This window comes from Trachemys scripta, chromosome 12 (assembly GCF_013100865.1).
Source record: "Trachemys scripta elegans isolate TJP31775 chromosome 12, CAS_Tse_1.0, whole genome shotgun sequence".
Taxonomy (NCBI): Eukaryota; Metazoa; Chordata; order Testudines; family Emydidae; genus Trachemys; species Trachemys scripta.
This window is the reverse complement of record NC_048309.1, coordinates 30,300,392-30,317,606: the sequence shown is the minus strand read 5'-3', so window position 1 is coordinate 30,317,606 and position 17,215 is coordinate 30,300,392. Positions and strand designations below refer to the sequence as shown.

The following is a 17,215-nucleotide window of genomic DNA, read 5'->3' as shown; positions in this document are numbered from 1 at the left end:
GAGGGGCTGAGGGCGGGGTGGGGGGGCTGCACGGCCCCGGCCCAGCCAATCCCAGCAGCGATCACATCAATGCAAATAGGAGCACAATGGAGCTAGCAATAAGCGCGCTGCAGCCAAGCTTGAGAGGGGATGCGCGTGGCTGACGGGCAGGCCGGCCAATGGCAGGCGGGCGGGCCGGCCAGGGGCCAGTGGCGACGGCGCGGGGGCGGGCCGGGCCAGGCTAGGCTGCGCGCGCGGGGCGGCTGGCTAAACTTCACCAAATAATAGCTGGCTGGGCTTTGGCTGCTGCAGGAGCCATTTTAGGTAAGTTCTGCGCCCAACTTCGGCTGCGGCGGCTGCCCGGCGCTGCTGGGGCCGGCCTGGGCGCGGGGCGCCGCCCGATGAATGAACTCGGCGGCCGGGGCCCGCGCGGGGCCGGCGGCGGGGGGGCCGGCCCGGCCATGGCGGGGACTCCGTCCTTGGGCTGCGGCCCGGCCCGACGGGTCACACCTGTGGGGGCGGCGCGGCCCGGCGCGTTGCGGGCGCTCCCCGGGGCCGGGCTCCCCGCGGGCAGGGGCTGTTCCCCTCCCCCCGGCCGCGGTTGCTGTGAGGGGGGCGGGACCGTCTGCCCCGGAGAAGTTGTGGCCCGCGTCCAGCGCTCCGCCCTCTCGCCGCCCGGGACCGTCCCTGGCCGGAGCTGGGTCGAGCTTGGGGGGGCAGCCCGCCCTCCTGCCGCGGAGCTTTGCGCGCTCACCTGCGCGCTGCCCGCGGGCCGCCAGGTGCGGGCATCCCTTGCTGGCCGTTTGGGGGGGCTGCAATACTCCGGCAGTGTGCGGGCCCGACGTGTGCCCCTGCGAGTGCTCCTCGCACCCACGGGGGCTCTGTGGCTGGCATAGTGCGATGTGAAACCAGCCTGATACCATGGCACTGGGCAGTACCTCCAAAGTGAGCCCGTTTGTAATGACACGGGGCACTGCGGGCCCGGATGGCATCATACAGAACATCGGAGCCAGTGACGAACCATTGCCACTGTGAGCCAGTAACCCCCGAAGGAAGTATGCTACAGTTGGAGGTGAAGCCAGGTGGTGTCCAGAGTCAATGCAGTCTTATGTAAAGTATCTGCTGTGGTTGTCTGTATGGGTCTAGGGCAACTGATGGGATTTAGGTATCTGAGGGGTAGCTGTGTTAGTCTGAATCTGTGAAAAGCAACAGAGGGTCCTGTGGCACCTTTAAGACTAACATCTTGCATCTGAAGAAGTGAGGTTCTTACCCACGAAAGCTTATGCTCCCAATACTTCTGTTAGTCTTAAAGGTGCCACAGGACCCTCTGTTGCTTTTGATGGGATTTAGGATCTTTGTTTACCAACGAGTAGTTAGAAATCAGATATGCTACCAGATGTTGGGTACCATGCTGCCTGAGTAGGATGGTGAAGAGGGCTGCCTTGAACATATGTATGGATTCTACACGCTCCTATGGCAAAGCTATTTAATAGCTGTGTCAGAAGAGGATCGGCGGTGCAACATTTCTGGCTGTCTAGTCTGTATTTTGGTTAGAATTATAGCAAAGTAAATTCATAATTAAGTCTTTAAACTTTAAGGCTAGCAAACAAACCCCTTCAAAGGCTAGGGTACCATCTTTAAGGGCTTCCTGCCAACTGACCTATGGCAAGCAAGGTCATCTTCCACCTTGTATTGATTAGGAGAAATAAATGAATGCTATTAAGGAGCAACCCTTCCTACAGAACCATCTAATCTGTTCTGCCTCTCTTGCTGTATGCAAAGCAGACACAAATCTATTGTGACATTGCAGCCATGTCACAATAGAATGGCATCACTGGCACATTAGAGTCCCATCTCATTCATGCTGCAGTCATCTGAGGGTTAGCTAGCAGTTATGTTACAAAGCTTTAATCCTAATCATTTTGATGATTGCTTTGTGGAATTATCTGTATCCTTACCAGTGACTTTACTGATCATCAGAATAGATTTCTTGGTGTTGATCAGTAGGATTCTTAGGGTAAACGTTCTGAGAAGTCAGCAAGAGACAGACAAACAATATAGAGATGAAGACAAATCATCAGCTGATATCACTGGCTAGTGGCACACTTAACAGCTAAGGTTTTCTCTGTTTATCAATTTACTTTCCTGACTATTGTGCTAAACTCACAGTAAAGTTAGTAGCTGAGGAGGATGAGTACACAGACTCTTTGTAGGTGCACAGGGAGCTGGTCTTGCTGGGATGGCTGCTGGCCTTTGATGTGGGAGATCCTTTTACTAACTTTGATATGGAAAGTGCTCGGTTTATTTCTTGAGTGAGTTGAGACACTTCTTGCAAAAACAGTCTCCTCCTTCCCCTCACCTCCTCTTTAGGAAGCATGGCAGATGCTTTCTGGGGCTAAAGAATGTTGGGTTCCTATTATTAGGTCAGTAGAGTAGAGTAGCAGAACATATTGAATGGTGATCCATAAGGGTTAGATTATCCCATGCATCTATATAGAAGGCTCTGATTCCTTTCTCTGTAATTGCTGGCCTCATTGAAATGGTGTCTTTGGGAATGGCCTGACTGTTAGAGTAGTACTCCCAGACTGGCTCTCATTTCAAAGCCTTTCATTTACAGGTTTACAGATGCTTGGCAGGTGGCACTGCTCATATTGCTGAATTGTCAGTGTCAGGTTGGTTAGAATATAGCCAAATGAGAGGGAAAGTTGAGCAGTGCTCATGTGATCTCACTGCAGCACGTTAACATTGTTCCCACAATCCTATCCATGTTATAGGTAGGAAAGCAGGTGCTCCAGTGCTGTCTTTGGTCTCTTGTTTACTTCATTCAGGTGGCATCTCTGTCATGCTCTTCTCCAGAGGGGAATTAATTTTGGACCACCCAGCATCATAAATGCTTCAGACTTTATGCTTTTGCACAAGAAATAAATTCCTCTTGGAGAAAATTGGCTGGTTCACTTATAGATGCTACCCCTTCTGCTCTAGTTCTGTTTGGAGCTGCCATACCCAGGTGTCCTCCTCACTGACTTGGTAGAGAAATTATTGTTCTTCCAGTACTGACTCTTAATACTGTCTTCTCTTTAGTTTTGAGACGTTAAAGGTTAAATAAATTTGAGTAAATGAGCAACCTTTTAAAATCACCTGCCAAGGAAAGGTCAGCAACTCCCTCTGGGGTCTTGGATGTGTCACTTGAATAATCTGTGCCTTAGTTTCCCCTTCTGTGAGGGGTGTGTGTGCACATAGCAGAGATGTGTTGAAAGTTAATGAATGATGTCTCTATAACAGTTTGAAGGTGTAAAGTATGATGATATAGTATGCAATATTATTAGGATTACATCCCAGCAAAACATCTGTGGACACCTTTATGTCAGGGGTCGGCAACCTTCGGCACGCGGCCCATCAGAGTAATCCACTGGCAGGCCGCGAGACATTTTGTGTACATTGACTGTCCGCAGGCACAGACCCCTGCAGCTCCCATTGGGTGGGAACGGCAAACCGCAGCCAATGGGAGCTGCGGGCGGCCATGCCTGTGGATGGTCAATGTAAACAAAATGTCTTGCGGCCTGCCAGTGGATTACTCTGATGGGCTGCGTGCTGAAGGTTGCCAACTCCTGCCTTGTATAGTGGCATTTAAAATGTTGCAAAATAAAAAGTAATATTTTAAACTGACTGACAGTGCAAGCTTGGTTCTTCACTCATTGGGATCTGCGGACAATGTCTTGAAACTGTTGCTGTCTTTTTTTTCTTAACATCCAAAGAATATAAACACAGCCATGGATTGCACTATTTCTCAGAAAGTAGCCCTTTGTTTTCAGGGGTCACTGCACCTGCATTAACAATTAACTAGCTTGACCCTCTGAAATTAGCAAACTTTTTGCACCATTTTTCTGTGGTGTGTGACTAAAGTATGTCCTTTTTGGAGGGTGTCATTAAGCTTTGTCACCATCTATTTTGGTGTGTTATAGCAGTTTGCTAGGTGGAGAGAACTGTGCCTTATTTAACTAGTTACATTAACCCTTCTTTCCATTCTCTCTCTTATATATCAGAATTAGGAAGTTGGCCCTTTCTGTGCTACCAGTCTCTATTAGTAGTTCGTTTCAGTAGTTTTCTGGGCCCTTTGTCAATGTTGCTAGATCCAATAATGCATATCTTTTTGCGATCCACTGATTTTTAGTGACTCAGTGAATTGTTGGTGTTCAGAAATGGAGGAGATGTTCCTTATGTTGCACTATTGCATCTCTGAATGAGAAACCAACACCTAAATTTCTTTCCCTAGAATTGTGGTTTCATAATTTTTAAGATTAATATCTCAAGGGAGTCTTAATATTTTCTCCATAATAACTTCTCCAGGGACATAAAGTTTTACAGGTAGATGATGCAAAGTATTTTATTTAATGGTGTGTCTTATTTCTAAAGTCATTTGCTCATGCAAACTAACTCATTTTAAAGAGGCTAGCAGCTAAACTTTTGGCCTTGCAGAGCAGCGAGACTGTTGGCTCAGGGGCTTTTGTGCTTTTGTATGAACTTGTGGCGTTCTGGCCTGAGTTCTTGGAAATAAGAGCTAGTATCTTGCACATCGATTTGCAGGAGGGGATTTGCTCTTGAAAAGGAGAGAGGGAAGGATTGATCAGGCTCCTGTTCCTGGTGATCCATTAATAAAGGAATGTGGATTTGGTGTGTTGAGTACAGGGAAAGCAGGCAGGTTTCTTAGGTCTGGTCTATACTACCCGCCTGAATCGGCGGGTAGAAATCGACCTCTCGGGGATCGATTTATCGCATCCCGTCGGGACGCGACAATCGATCCCCGAATCGGCGCTCTAACTCCACCAGCGGAGGTGGTAGTAAGCGCCGCCGACAAAAAGCCGCAGAAGTCGATTTTGCCGCCGTCCTCACAACGGGGTAAGTCGGCTGCAATACATCGAATTCAGCTACGCTATTCACGTAGCTGAATTTGCGTATCTTAAATCGACTCCCCGCTGTAGTGTAGATGTACCCTAAGACATTCTCTGAAGTTGTCTTAAAGGAACACTGCTGAGTCCTGTGAGCCCTAAACTTAGATTCTGTCCAGAGGTCAACAGAACCTTACAGGAGTAGAAGAGATTTTTAATTATTACTTTAATTAAGAATGAAAGCTCTTTTTGCTTTCAGGGAAGTAGATTTTTAACCCTCCACTGAAATGTTTGAAAGGCAAATACTGCAGCATTGCGCTACCAGGTGGAAGCAGAGATAGAGCTGCTGCCAGGAAGTGGAAGTGCCCAGTGTCCAAGCTGGGTGAAGTGCAGAAAGCAAACTCCACAAAGGGAGTAACCTGTGGGCGTTTAGTAACAACCACACATGGATACAACGGTGGTTTATTTTGATTTAAGCCACCTCAAAAATATTCCTCTAGGTACCTTGATAAATAATAGAAAATCAGAGTTATCTTTGCCCCCAAAGCGATGGTACTGTACACTAGATATTATTGCAATCTGTTAGTATATTGGTGGTTGCCCCAAGGTCCCGATTGGCATGGGGGTCCCAGTGTGCCAAGTCTCTACAGGCTCCTGGGGATAGACAATGCCTGCCCTAAAGAGCTTGCAGTGGAATTTCTAGATGGCTAACTGAGTGAGAGACTTGGGGACAATCTTGCTGACATTCTTTTCTAACAATGAGTCTTCAGAGAAATAAACCTCTACCTTGATATAACGCTGTCCTCGGGAGCCAAAAAATCTTACCGCGTTATAGGTGAAACCGCGTTATATTGAACTTGCTTTGATCTGCCAGAGTGCGCAGCCCCGCCCCCCCGGAGCACTGCTTTTCCGTGTTATATCAGAGTTCGTGTTATATCCAGTCACGTTCTATCAGGGTAGCGGTGTACAGAAAACTTGTGTGTGTAAGCTCATGATATAAAAAGACCTCCAAAATCAAAAAATCCCAGATTCCCCTAATATTTCAGGCTGGTAGAATATTTTCTTTCTATGTATCCAGGACAATGCATCCGACGATCAGAATCTTCCCTTATATGGGATTATCTAGCATGCAGTCTAGCAATCGGACAGTATGCGGCTATTATTATTTATTTAATATTGATGTTGTGGTTGTGCCCAGAGGAACTGCCTTCAACTCTGCTCTTGGGTTTTAATGCTCAAGACAGGCACTTGATGGTCAGGTAGGAGAATGTTTCCTGGGGGCTATTCCAGCAGGTTTGTGAGCTCCCTGGGAAGTCAGTGAGAATCGAGGGTACTGTGCCTTTGGTAGGAGGCATACCTCACTTGTTGGGATTGAGCCCCAAAAGCTTCAAGGAGAGGTAGGCACTTAAATGACATTATTAGTTAATAGCATCTAGGGATGTTCACCCCTTCACCACTGTAAGGCCCCTTTCCATGGAGGAAGTGATGCAGTTGGTCGTTGTGCTTCAGCCAGATGCTGTTTCCTTACTGCTTGGGGAGTTGTATTATTGCCTCTAGACTAGAGAATACCTGGTTTGCAATGGGTGTAAACCACACTGTGAAACCAGGAATAATGGGAGGAGCAAACCTGCCTAGCCGTTCTAAATATGGAGGCTAGTGAGGGGTCTGAGTTCAATAATGTGTGTGGAGAAGGCTGCACACCAATGGAGTTTGTTTTTAATCAATGTGCTGTTTCTAAAAGTTGTGCAGAGCGGCCCACTAGTCCCAGTTTATGTTCCTAGTGTGAGTACGTGCAACATTCAGGTTGCACAGTGACAGTTGCACAGCCAACCATAAGCATCTCACGGTGGCGTTATCTGGTCCCTGCTGCATGCAAGTTGTATTTGCCATTCTTATCTCTCGTTCTTTGTGTACTTCAATTTATTTTTGTTGATATTTAGTATATTACAGTTGCTGTAGGATTCCTAATTTCCACAGTCTACCTTTCTCCCTAGCTTTGACTGCACAGTCTTATTGTTGCATTAACAGTTTTTAGCTTTTAATTTTTATTTTTTTAATTCTGTGATGTTAAGATGTAACCCTCTCCAGCCAGTAGCTCGCTGGGAGGGATGGACTCGGATGGGGCCAGAGGCTGGAACTCTCTCGGATGTCTACCTTGAGACAGCTCTCAGCCAGGTTGGGATTACAGAACAGCAGCTTCTTGAGTCACTTTTGGGTGGCTGCATCCTTGCCACGGAAATGTCTTTTTCCAGATGGAAGTGAGGAATGTATGAGGGTATAGCAAATTTCCGAGACCCCCCCAAAGTCCTGAGAGTTTTGGAGCCCAATTTGCTCAAGTTAAAAAACCAACCAACCAACGACTCTTAGGACTGAGCCCAGACTGGGAAAGCTTCACTCCAAAGGAGAGTTGTTCTGAGTGTCCAAAATGGACATGCAATGGAAGCTTCCATACTTGGAGCACTACTAGCACAATGCAGACATCTCTGCTTATTCTAGAGGGTGCTAGACTCCTCCAGCAAAAGAGAAGAAAGTAGAGAGGGACAGTAGATTAAGTCTGGAATGGACCATTAGATCATCTGGTCTGACCTGCTTCTATATCCTAGTTAAAAATGTCTTATTTCCAATATGCTAGATAAGTGAGTGTGAGGCAGCTGCCCTGGGATATGCTGTGAGGGGACATGGGGCAGGTGTGCTGGGACACCACTCTAGCTCAGGAGAAAACACTGTGACACAAACAGGGAGGGGGTGTGGGTGTGAAAAAAAAACAAACAAAAAACAAAAACACCCTAACTTGAGAGGGTCTCTTGGAAATTTTGGGTGCCTTATCTTTGGTGCCTGACTTGAGACACCTTGGATCAGACTCTGAAGTGGTGAGCACTCCCAGCTCCGGCTGAAGTTGATGGGAACCTCCCTGAATTTTAGACTCAAGGTGTCTATAGTTGGGCACCCAAAACCAGTGGCTACTTTCAAGAATTTTGACACGTGTATTTATTAAAAACCTACATTTGACGTGAGGATTCAGGAAGCAAATTGTCCTTTGTTGTATTAAACCTCTCTCTTCGCAAGCCATGGAGGAAACTGAAAAATTGGGGTCACTCACTCTCATTTACACAGGAGGTTCTATGGCCTCTCCTCCACTTGTGTGTGCCCATTTGAGTGAATATACACAATGAGCTCACTTTAAAAACTATTTATGGTATCAGCATAACAATGTGACTGGTTCCAGGTGTGTTCCCCTTATTACATATTGATAGTTTTGCTCAAACAGGTAGTCTCTCTGAAACCAGAGTGAATTTCTTAAGTACAGCCAGTAGGCACACACAAACCCACACAATGTACATTCCATCCCAAAATGAGGCCAGCACTAAGTTCTGGGTGAAGTTTTACCTGCCCAGAAGTCAGGAAATTCCAAGTGATGGTTCTTACAAGAACTCTTAACTCTGCTCTTTGCACATACATAGGTCGTTAAGGTTAACCCTACCTACAGAAATAAAATCAGTGCTTTGCTACTTATGAGGAGTTAGCACTTCTATTCCTATGGAAACCATAGCCTTGAGTTTCCTGGCTTTTGTGCATATAAACACCTGAAACATAATGCTGCATTAACGTGGGTTTTAAATTTAATGTTCTTGGTCTTTTTACAAAATAAAATAGTGATTAAGTGCATTGTGTGTATTTGTTAAATACCCGAAAAGAGAGAAGAATGGAGTTCTTTCTGAGATTCCCAGGTAACTGTCTGGATTCAATACTCAGTGCTCGCTTAAGCCAGGAAGGAAAATACGGTATCTGTGTGTACAGTATGCTGCTCTTTTTTTAGTTTCTCTTTTAAAGATTTAGAAAACTTACATTTCTTATTGATCTGTCTTGGTTCCTGTGTGGTGCCCTTCACGGGGGGGGGGGGGGGGGGGGGGGGGTTTGAGCACTTCCCAGAATGCATGTATGAGCACATGAAGCCATATATGTTTCACTCTCCCTGCTCCAGCCAGTCAGGCCTGGCGCTGTTTGTTCTTGGTGTGGTGTTATTGTGGGCAGGCTGACGGGAGCAGCGCTCGCAGTTAGCTGTGAAGACACTGAGGTTTGTGGTCACCCTGATCTTTCGATAGACAGTTACAGATTCGTGGGCCAGTCATCGAGAAAGTATTTCCTACACACATACAAGCCTAGTTCTTGAGGGCAATGGTTACCTCGCTTCACTGGAATGTAGCTGGCTTGGCTACTCTTGGAGGTAGCTTGGGCCAGTTCCATGAAGTGTTTGGGAGATGAAGACTGAGCTCTTGAATTTGCCCTGGTATCCCACAGGAAGCCAGCATATAAAGTGGCTTTCTGCTGCCTGTGGTGCTGTGCGGATGGCTGCATGTTTAATTAAATGTAGCTTTTTCAAGGATGATGGTTTCATACCCAGGTGTAACGGATTACAGTAATGAGGCCTGCAGGCCCTGAGTGCTATGCCTAAGTCTGACAGCTGCCCAGAGCACTACACTCTCCCTCCTATCTCTGGAAAGGGAGTTCTGTGGCTGTGCGTCCAGTTGCTTTATGAAATGCAGGCAGACACTGGGGCTGCAAGCTCCCTTGCTGAGCTGAGGGTGATGTTAGAGAGGTGCTAAGCTCTTAGTGCTTCACTCTCCCCACCAGCCTGTCCTTGATTTTCCTGGCTTCAGTTGCCGCTCTTTATCCAGTCACTGTTCATGGAGATGGTGCTGCTCGTGTCTGATATGAAGGGGGATGGTCATCTGAGCATGGCCAGCCAATAGTCCTTGCTGTCCTGAAGTCACTGGGGACATCAAATAGAGGAGAGCCACATGGGGGAGAAGATGGATCCCAGTGAGATAAGGGCTGGGGTAATGGAGCAACAGGTGACCATCTTGACTGGGTGAGGCCTGAGGGGAGCCATGGAAGCCATCTTGGTTCGATCCTGCTAAGCCTGTCCCATCTCTGAGTGGGATGTGCCAAGGACTTGTGGTTGCGATGCTGGGCAAAGAGATCTGGGCAAGTCACTGTACCTCTCTGGGTGTCATTCCCCATTTGTAAAATGGGGATAACTTGTCTGCCCCCCCTCCCCCCAGGGCTGTGGGGAGGGGGGATCCTATGGTGATGGGAACCACAGAGCATCTAAATAGAGGTTGTCAGTGACTAGTGCTGCCTGCCCACTCCTCTTGCACTGATTAGCAGGAGCTGGTCAGATGGCTGTCTGTTCACCTCTGGGAGCCTGTGGACTGGCTGCAGGTGTCTCTAATGATCAGTATTCTAGGTGGTAACTGGCATTACCTGTGGATGTTTCTGCCACATATGCTTTGGATTGGGGGGCTGAGGTGTTGGGGTGAGTTGTGGGGTTCCCCCTGGATCCAAAGCATGGCCAGTGTGCTGTGCACCTCTTTGCTGTGCCTCTCCTGGCAGCTATGCTGCAGCGGAGAGGAATGTGAGGGCATAATGCTTCCTGTTGAGGGATTCAGGGCTTGCAATGGGCTAGGTTCTGTTGGAAAGGGGATTCTGTAAAAATGGCCTCTTGGGGCTCCATGTTTATCATCCCTTTGTCACTAGCTGCAGATCACATGTGCTCGGTTTTATGATTGAAAAGATGTACCCCCCCCCCTCCCCCGGTTCTGCATACTTCCCCAATCCAGGCTCGCCCTTTCTCCAGTAATGAAAGTACTGCAGTCTGCCTTTGTGACACCTGTGCATTCCCATTAGCCTTCCTTGGGTTTGTACAGGTCTCACCAACTGGAACTTAGGCATCTTCAACAGAATTAGTTGCCAAGGAATCCAGCTGCCTCTCCTGGAGCAGCGTTGTTGGCTCTGCAGGTCTGACAGGAGTTAAAAGCAGTAAAACTTTACTTTTAATAAAGTCATCTGACTTTGATGCACATTGGGGCAGGTCTAGAGTGAGAAGGGGCTGCTTCTCAGTAACCACTCTTCAGAACATTTCACTTATCTCTTCAAAGGTTTGAAGTGCTATGATAGGTGTCTATCCAGAGCTCTTGGTGTGTAGCCCACACATTACAAATTACAACCTAAACATACACACAGGCCTGCCCATGAATGTGTGCCCCTGACCCACATCTTCCTCAACAGCCTGAACAAGCTTTGCAGAGTGCTTGGAAGGATGAGACAATAAGGGGAGTGGGGGAGAGGTTCCAAAATGAAGGATTCCTGCCGTCCAGACAGCAACCTGCTAGCAGTACCCTCTGTTTGGTAGCGAGGGACACCAGCTCAAGTGACTCTTAAAACATGCTAGAATACATGACACACAGAGGCATGAGGACAGTTGCCACAGAGCATTTCCTCACAGCATTTCTGGCTGCAGGGATTCTCTCCCAGTAGTTCCAGGATGTTCCAGTGCTTGTGGGATGAGAACAGTAAGAACTCTTCCCAAAGAGTAACTTCAAAAATCAGTTCGGAGCCCCTGGAAGTCTGGGTCTGGCCGGGAAGTGCCTTGCCAGCGAGATGGCTGGGTCCCTAGCAGGCCTACAGGGTGAAGGATTATATGGTAGGATAACGTTATTGCCCGAGGGGTGGAAACATCACTTCTGAGGGGCTGCAATGGCTGCAGCTGGAGATGGGAACCATTGCTCTGTGAAGGGCACTTGTTAAACCCAGGGGACAATAGATTTTACTTCAATGTTCTCAACTGCCCATGTTTCTAGAGAGCCTCAGGGGCAGGCTGAGTGCGCCAGTGTGAGGCTCTGGGCACAGAGCAGCTGCTGCCATCTTGGATTAATTCTTCCGTGCTAGCTTCTCTTCATCTCATGTTTTTTTGTGTTTTACCTAGTACAAGGGAGGCTAAAAAGCAGCAGAGAGTCAGGAAGCCCCTCAAACATGGCACAGACTGTGGTACATCTATGTAAGATTGACTATTTCAAATCCTGGGTCTCTACAGTGGTTGCCTGCCCCTCTGCTGTCACATGGACAGTATGCCTGGTAATGAATGTCATCAGGCTGTGTGGTGTCTGTGAGCTACACCCCCAGTAGGGGGAAGCATGAAGAGCACCACCAGAACAGGCTCCTGGAGAAAAGCTACCCAAGTTAGACAAAGCACCTCCCTGAGTGCAGGAGAGGGAACGAAGTGGGCTTCCTGTCCTGGGAGCCAGGTGTGCAGGTGGATGCAGAGGGGGTGGGGCCATAGTGCTGCTGCCACCTGTCTCCTTATTTGGGGTGGCTAGTGCCATGGCAGGTGTCCTTGTGTTCCTGGCATCATCATAACTTTTCCTGCCTCCTCTAACCCCCAAATTCCTGCATGTGAGCCTATACGTATAATTCTGCTCAGGGCTGAAATTTAATGTCCAGGCTATAATCTAGGCCCCTGGGAACAGGAGCTTACAGTGGCAGCATTGACCCTGCCTTGCATAAAGTGCCCTCACTTCTCAAGGCTACTTTAACATGGTTATCAATAACAATTCAAAATGCACAGCACACATTCTGCAGATAACATACTGTGTGCGCAAAGCACATTGCCCCATCATAAGAGCATGCTGCATAGAGCCCAGAGAGGTACAGGGGAGGAGAATGGAGAGAGTGCTCTTAGAAAGAATTCCTCCTGCAGTTCCACTGTGCGAGTCTCTGGTGTGTAGTGCACTCCACAAAAGCAGAACAAGGCTTGTACTCACTATGCTGTCTGTACTGCAGTGACACATCAGAGAGCAGGGTTCCTATTTTGCTAGGCACTGTGTACACATCTAACAGAAAGAATGTCTCTGCCCTGCAGAGTTTACAGTCTAAAAACCAGCTAAATGGCCTTAATGTAGACCGATTTAAAGGCTGTCTGCCATGATCACTTGTGCAACCTGGTAAATATTTACTAGAGGAGAATCTGGGCAGTAAAATATGGAATAACTATTTCTGTGATTCACTTGTGGGGGTAAGGTCATCCCTATCCAGATCTCCCAGCAGGGGTTGCACTCTTCTGCAGTGTCAGAGACAGGGAGGATACTGATGTCTATAGCCAAGAATCTCAATGCATGCTAGAAACGTTAGTTCAATTCCTCAGCCTCCCATGAGGTAAGGTATTTTTATCCCCATTTTACAGATGAGGGAATTGAGGAACAGAGGGTGCTTCTCCCCTGCTGTGCTTTGTTGCATCATTTATTGTGGAAACTGGGTGCTGAGTGCAGCCACATGAGAATTTTCTCCTTTCTGGCACCTGACATCCGCTGTACTGAGTGGACGATAGGACCTGGGAGGGGAGGGCCAACATTTTCAAAAGTGGCCTGTGATTTGGGCTGTTCCAGTCTGTGGGTGCCCAACTTGGGACATGTAATGCTTGATTTTTTTCAGAGGTGCTGTGCCCTTGACTAATAATCTTCAGGGGAGCTGCAGGTGCTCAGCACCTCTGGAAAGCATGTGTCTCAAGTGGAAAACTTTGGTCTAAGTAACATACATAAGACCACACACTGAATTCGTGGTGGAGATGGAAATAGAAGTCAAGACACCTAAGTTTGCACCCTGCTTCAGCAGGAGTGTGGCATTGCTGTCCAACCTCTCAGGTTAAGGCTCAGGGCTGTGCATCAGGCCAGCAGAAATACAATCCTTTTCCTTTCAAACAACAACAAAATGTTGTTGTCACTCTATTTTGTGATAAAGCTGTATCAAAAGTAGCTGAAGTTTGAAGGTTGAATTGTGGCTATTATTGTCCCTCCATAGGGAGTGGAGCCTTTGTGGAGTGTGAGGAAAATGGATTTAAGTAATTGTAATTTGAAGTAATGGTCGATTGAAACTAGTAATACCACACATGCTCAGTAAACCATCTTGACTATGTCTACATTGCAACAAAAAACCTGTGGCACTGGGTGTCGGATCCTGGGTCAAATGACTCAGGTTTGGGTTTATGGGACTAAAATTTGCAGTATAGATGTTTTGGCTTTGACTGGAGCCTGGGCGCCAGCCTGAATCCGAATGTCTACACTGCAGTTTTTAGTCCTGTGGCCTAAGCCCTGCAAGGCCGGGTCAGCTGACCTGGCCAGACAAGGCTGTGCTGTGGGTCTTATAGCAGTGTAATTGTTACCTTGTGGTTCTGTTCTGAAAAGTGACAACATGGCACTGTGGGGCTCCACATTCATTATGACTCCCAGTCAGATTTCCTGGGTGTACAAAAGGAGTTTTACCAGCAAGCTCTGTAAACTCCACTGAGGGTCTGCGATCCAAGCTGAATACTGCCCTGCTTGTGCACCATTGCCAGTAATAAAGGTTCTCTGAGCTGAATGATGCTGTTGGTGACACCTGGGCAAGGCCTTCAGTGGGGTTGTGCCGGTGGCCCAGAGATTGGAGTTCATTTAACATTTCCCACGATGCATGAGCTGGAAAGTCTCTAGAGCTGTTGATGCTGCAGGGATGACAGAAGTTAAAAGCAGCATAAAATTATTTATTGGGTAGCTAGCATTGCAGCTCTGCCCCAGCATACCCAGGCAGCAGATCTGTGCAGTAAGGAGGTGTTGTTTTTATAGACGACTCAGAGTGGAAAGGCACTTCAAACCTGGGAAGCTGTGCTTTGTGGGAGACCGCATGTGTGTGCGTGCATGGGTATCCTGGCAAGAATGCTGTCACCCTACACAGCTTGCCCTGAGCCTGCTTCCTAACCTAGCCCCTCCCGACCCTTTGTGCTTTATGAGTGCATTAGTGCCCATGCTGAATCTGACTTCTGGCTCAGAGTGCCCTAGCCCCTGAACCTGGGAGCAGTGTTCCCTCTAACAAAATTTATTCTGCACATGGATGTAAAAAATTATGTGCATCAATATGGAGGTGATGTGTGGTGGGGGTGGGGCTGAGGGGTTTGGAGTGTGGGAGGGGGCTCAGGGCTGGGGCAGAGGATTGGAGTGTGGGGGGATGAGGGTTTTGGGGTGCGGGAGGGGGCTCAGGGCTGGGGCAGAGGGTTGGTTGCAGGGAGTGAGGGCTCTGGCTAGGGGTGAAGGCTCTGGGGTGGGGCCAGGGATGAGAGGTTCAGGGTGCAGGAGTGGGCTCAGGGCTGGGGCAGAGGGTTGGGGTGCAGGCTCTGGGGTGGGTCTGGGTCTGAGGGGTTTGGGGTGCAGACTGCCCCAGGGCTGCAGTGGGGAGAGAGGACTCCCCACCCACCCCTCAGCCCTCTCACTGCAGCAGCTCACGGCTGGGTGAGAGGTGCCTCTCCCTGGCCGTGGCAAATCTGGCAGGGTTGGGGCAGGGGCTCCCCTCTCCTGCCTGCCTTGTGGCTGCGCAACTTACCGGGAACTTAGCTTGGAAGTGCTCTTCCTTCTCCATGTGTGCAGCACCTACCCCCTGCTGGCATGGGGAGGCCTCTGGGCTCTCTGGGACACAAGCCCCAGGCGCTCAAAGCAGCTGAGTGGGGTGTGGATTCCCAGGACAATGAGGAGAAGGTGGAAATCAGGGTCCAGGCTTCTCTTTGGCTGTCTTATCTTGGCAGGTGAGCTGGTCATTCTCTGGCTCCCTATCTGAGGAGCTCCAATTTCACTTCCACCAGCTCCTAGCACATTCCACAGCCCTGCTGCCTTCATGGAGGTCCTGTGTAGGTCCTATAAATGCTGTGCCAGGGCATGTGTTAATGGCATGGTCACAGAAGTGGGTGCTCCCAAGATGTTCTGCCCTCCCACTGCATGCAGGAAGTTTCTATCTTTGCAAGAGTCAGCTACAATTTATATATTTAAAAAAAAAAAAAAATTAAAGGTAGGAAATGAGATGCTAAAATCACCCATATCCGGGAATGTGGACTTACTGTCTGCAGAGGGTGCATGCGTTTCTCTTCTGCTCCCCCAGGGAAAGCTCTGCAAGGTTCGTCCTGAGTGCAGCTGCGGCCTTCCCTTCCACTTAGAGGCAGTGTGGATTGGGGGGCAACAGCCTGTAACCAGGGCCGGCTCCAGGCACCAGCGGAGGAAGCACATGCCTGGGGCGGCATTCCGTCCATTCTTGGAGCGGCACAGTCCGAGCGGCTTTTTTTTTTTTCCTGCTTGGGGCGGCAAAAATGGTAGAGCCGGCCCTGCCTGTAACTCTGTAGATCCGGGATGTTTCCATCGATGGCCTGTCTCTGCGCTGCCCTCGGTTTGGGAGCAACATGTGCACTATTAAGTGTTGGATCTAGCTCAGTGATACTCAAACTCTTTGTATTGGTGTCCCATACAGCAAGCATCTTGGTGTGACACCCCCCCCCCCTTTTTAAAATTAAAAATAGGGGGAGGAATAATTTAATTTAATTAAACAGGGCTTGGGCCCATCAGCCGCATGCATGGCCAGGCTCCAGCCTGTTGGCCCTGTGGGGCTGATAGCTTGTGACCTCCACGCAACCACCTTGTGACCCCCGAGGGGTCATGACCCCCAGTTTGAGAACCCTTGGCTCCTAGAGGACTTGCTCAGTGGAAACCTTTGGGTTCCAAGGAGAGTAAAATGTGGGATTGATGGCTCCTCCCACCTTGCTGCAAGGGGCTGGGTGGGCTCCCAGAGAGGGAGGAACAGATTTAACAGCCACTTTCCCCCACCCCTGTCACCAGTTACACATGCTTAGACTCCTCCCTGCTTGTTGTGCTGGAGGAGAGGCACTCCCCTGTGTGTTTTCTGCCAACTTTGCATGGACTACGTTCAACGTAACATTCAGAAACAGCGCATATCAGAATTTGGTTGCTGAGAACATGAAGGGTTAAGGCAGCCTGTCTACATGGTGACATAGATGAACTCCCACAATGGAATGCATTCATACTTAAGGAGGAGAGCAGTCAGAGAAAATGCTACATCTGTGCAACATGGCTGTGCTAATGCTGGAACAGAAAATGAATTTGTGGCGCCTCCTGACATTTGGGTGCTAGATTGCTCCTCTGGGACTTCATTTCATTTGTACCATCATGGAGAGATGTGGGTGCAGCCCCACCTGCTGTAACTCTGCATTGGGAGAAGGTGGGCATTTTTATGAGCATGCATCAAATGGTGATTTCAAACAACCATAATTTCACGATCCTGTGACTGCTGATTGTGAGAAGTCAGAGGGGAAGCAAAGAAACTGCCATATGCTAGGTAGTTCTCTCATAGAAGGACTGAGATGGTGGCCCGTGGACCTCGGGACCAAGCCTCCTCTCAGGTTCAGGGTTGTCTGTCATCACTTGCTGCTGGAGCCTGCCTGCTGGCGTTCTTGCCACCGTGCCATCCAGGCCTGCTTGGAATAGGTGGCTCAAAGCTGCAGTGCCCCAGCTGCAGGGCAGGGGCTGCGATTGGCTGTCTCTCACCTGCCAGCTCCCTTTTACTGTCAGCACAGCTGCTGGGCTGCACAGAGCTGCTTTTTCAGTTTTCCCTTGCTGCTGCTGAGGATTAAAATCCACACCTGATTAAACTGCCTGGGACCCACAAGCCATTGTCTGGAGCCTGATTCTTGGCCAGTTGATTTAAAG

General features: G+C 48.8%; 1 protein-coding gene across 5 annotated transcripts in view; it reads left to right on the top strand.

The window, feature by feature from the left end:
- Window positions 1-220: 220 nt before the first annotated feature.
- The window catches only part of CHD6 (chromodomain helicase DNA binding protein 6), a 195,355-nt gene continuing 178,360 nt past the window's right edge, over window positions 221-17,215 (top strand). For 3 of the 5 annotated variants that reach the window (XM_034787627.1, XM_034787630.1, XM_034787624.1), the window contains exon 1: window positions 225-303. The gene's annotated coding sequence lies outside the window, so the exon portion shown is untranslated. Of the gene's footprint in view, window positions 304-17,215 lie in introns of all 5 variants that reach the window. The other 2 variants (XM_034787628.1, XM_034787626.1) reach the window with 2 other exon arrangements.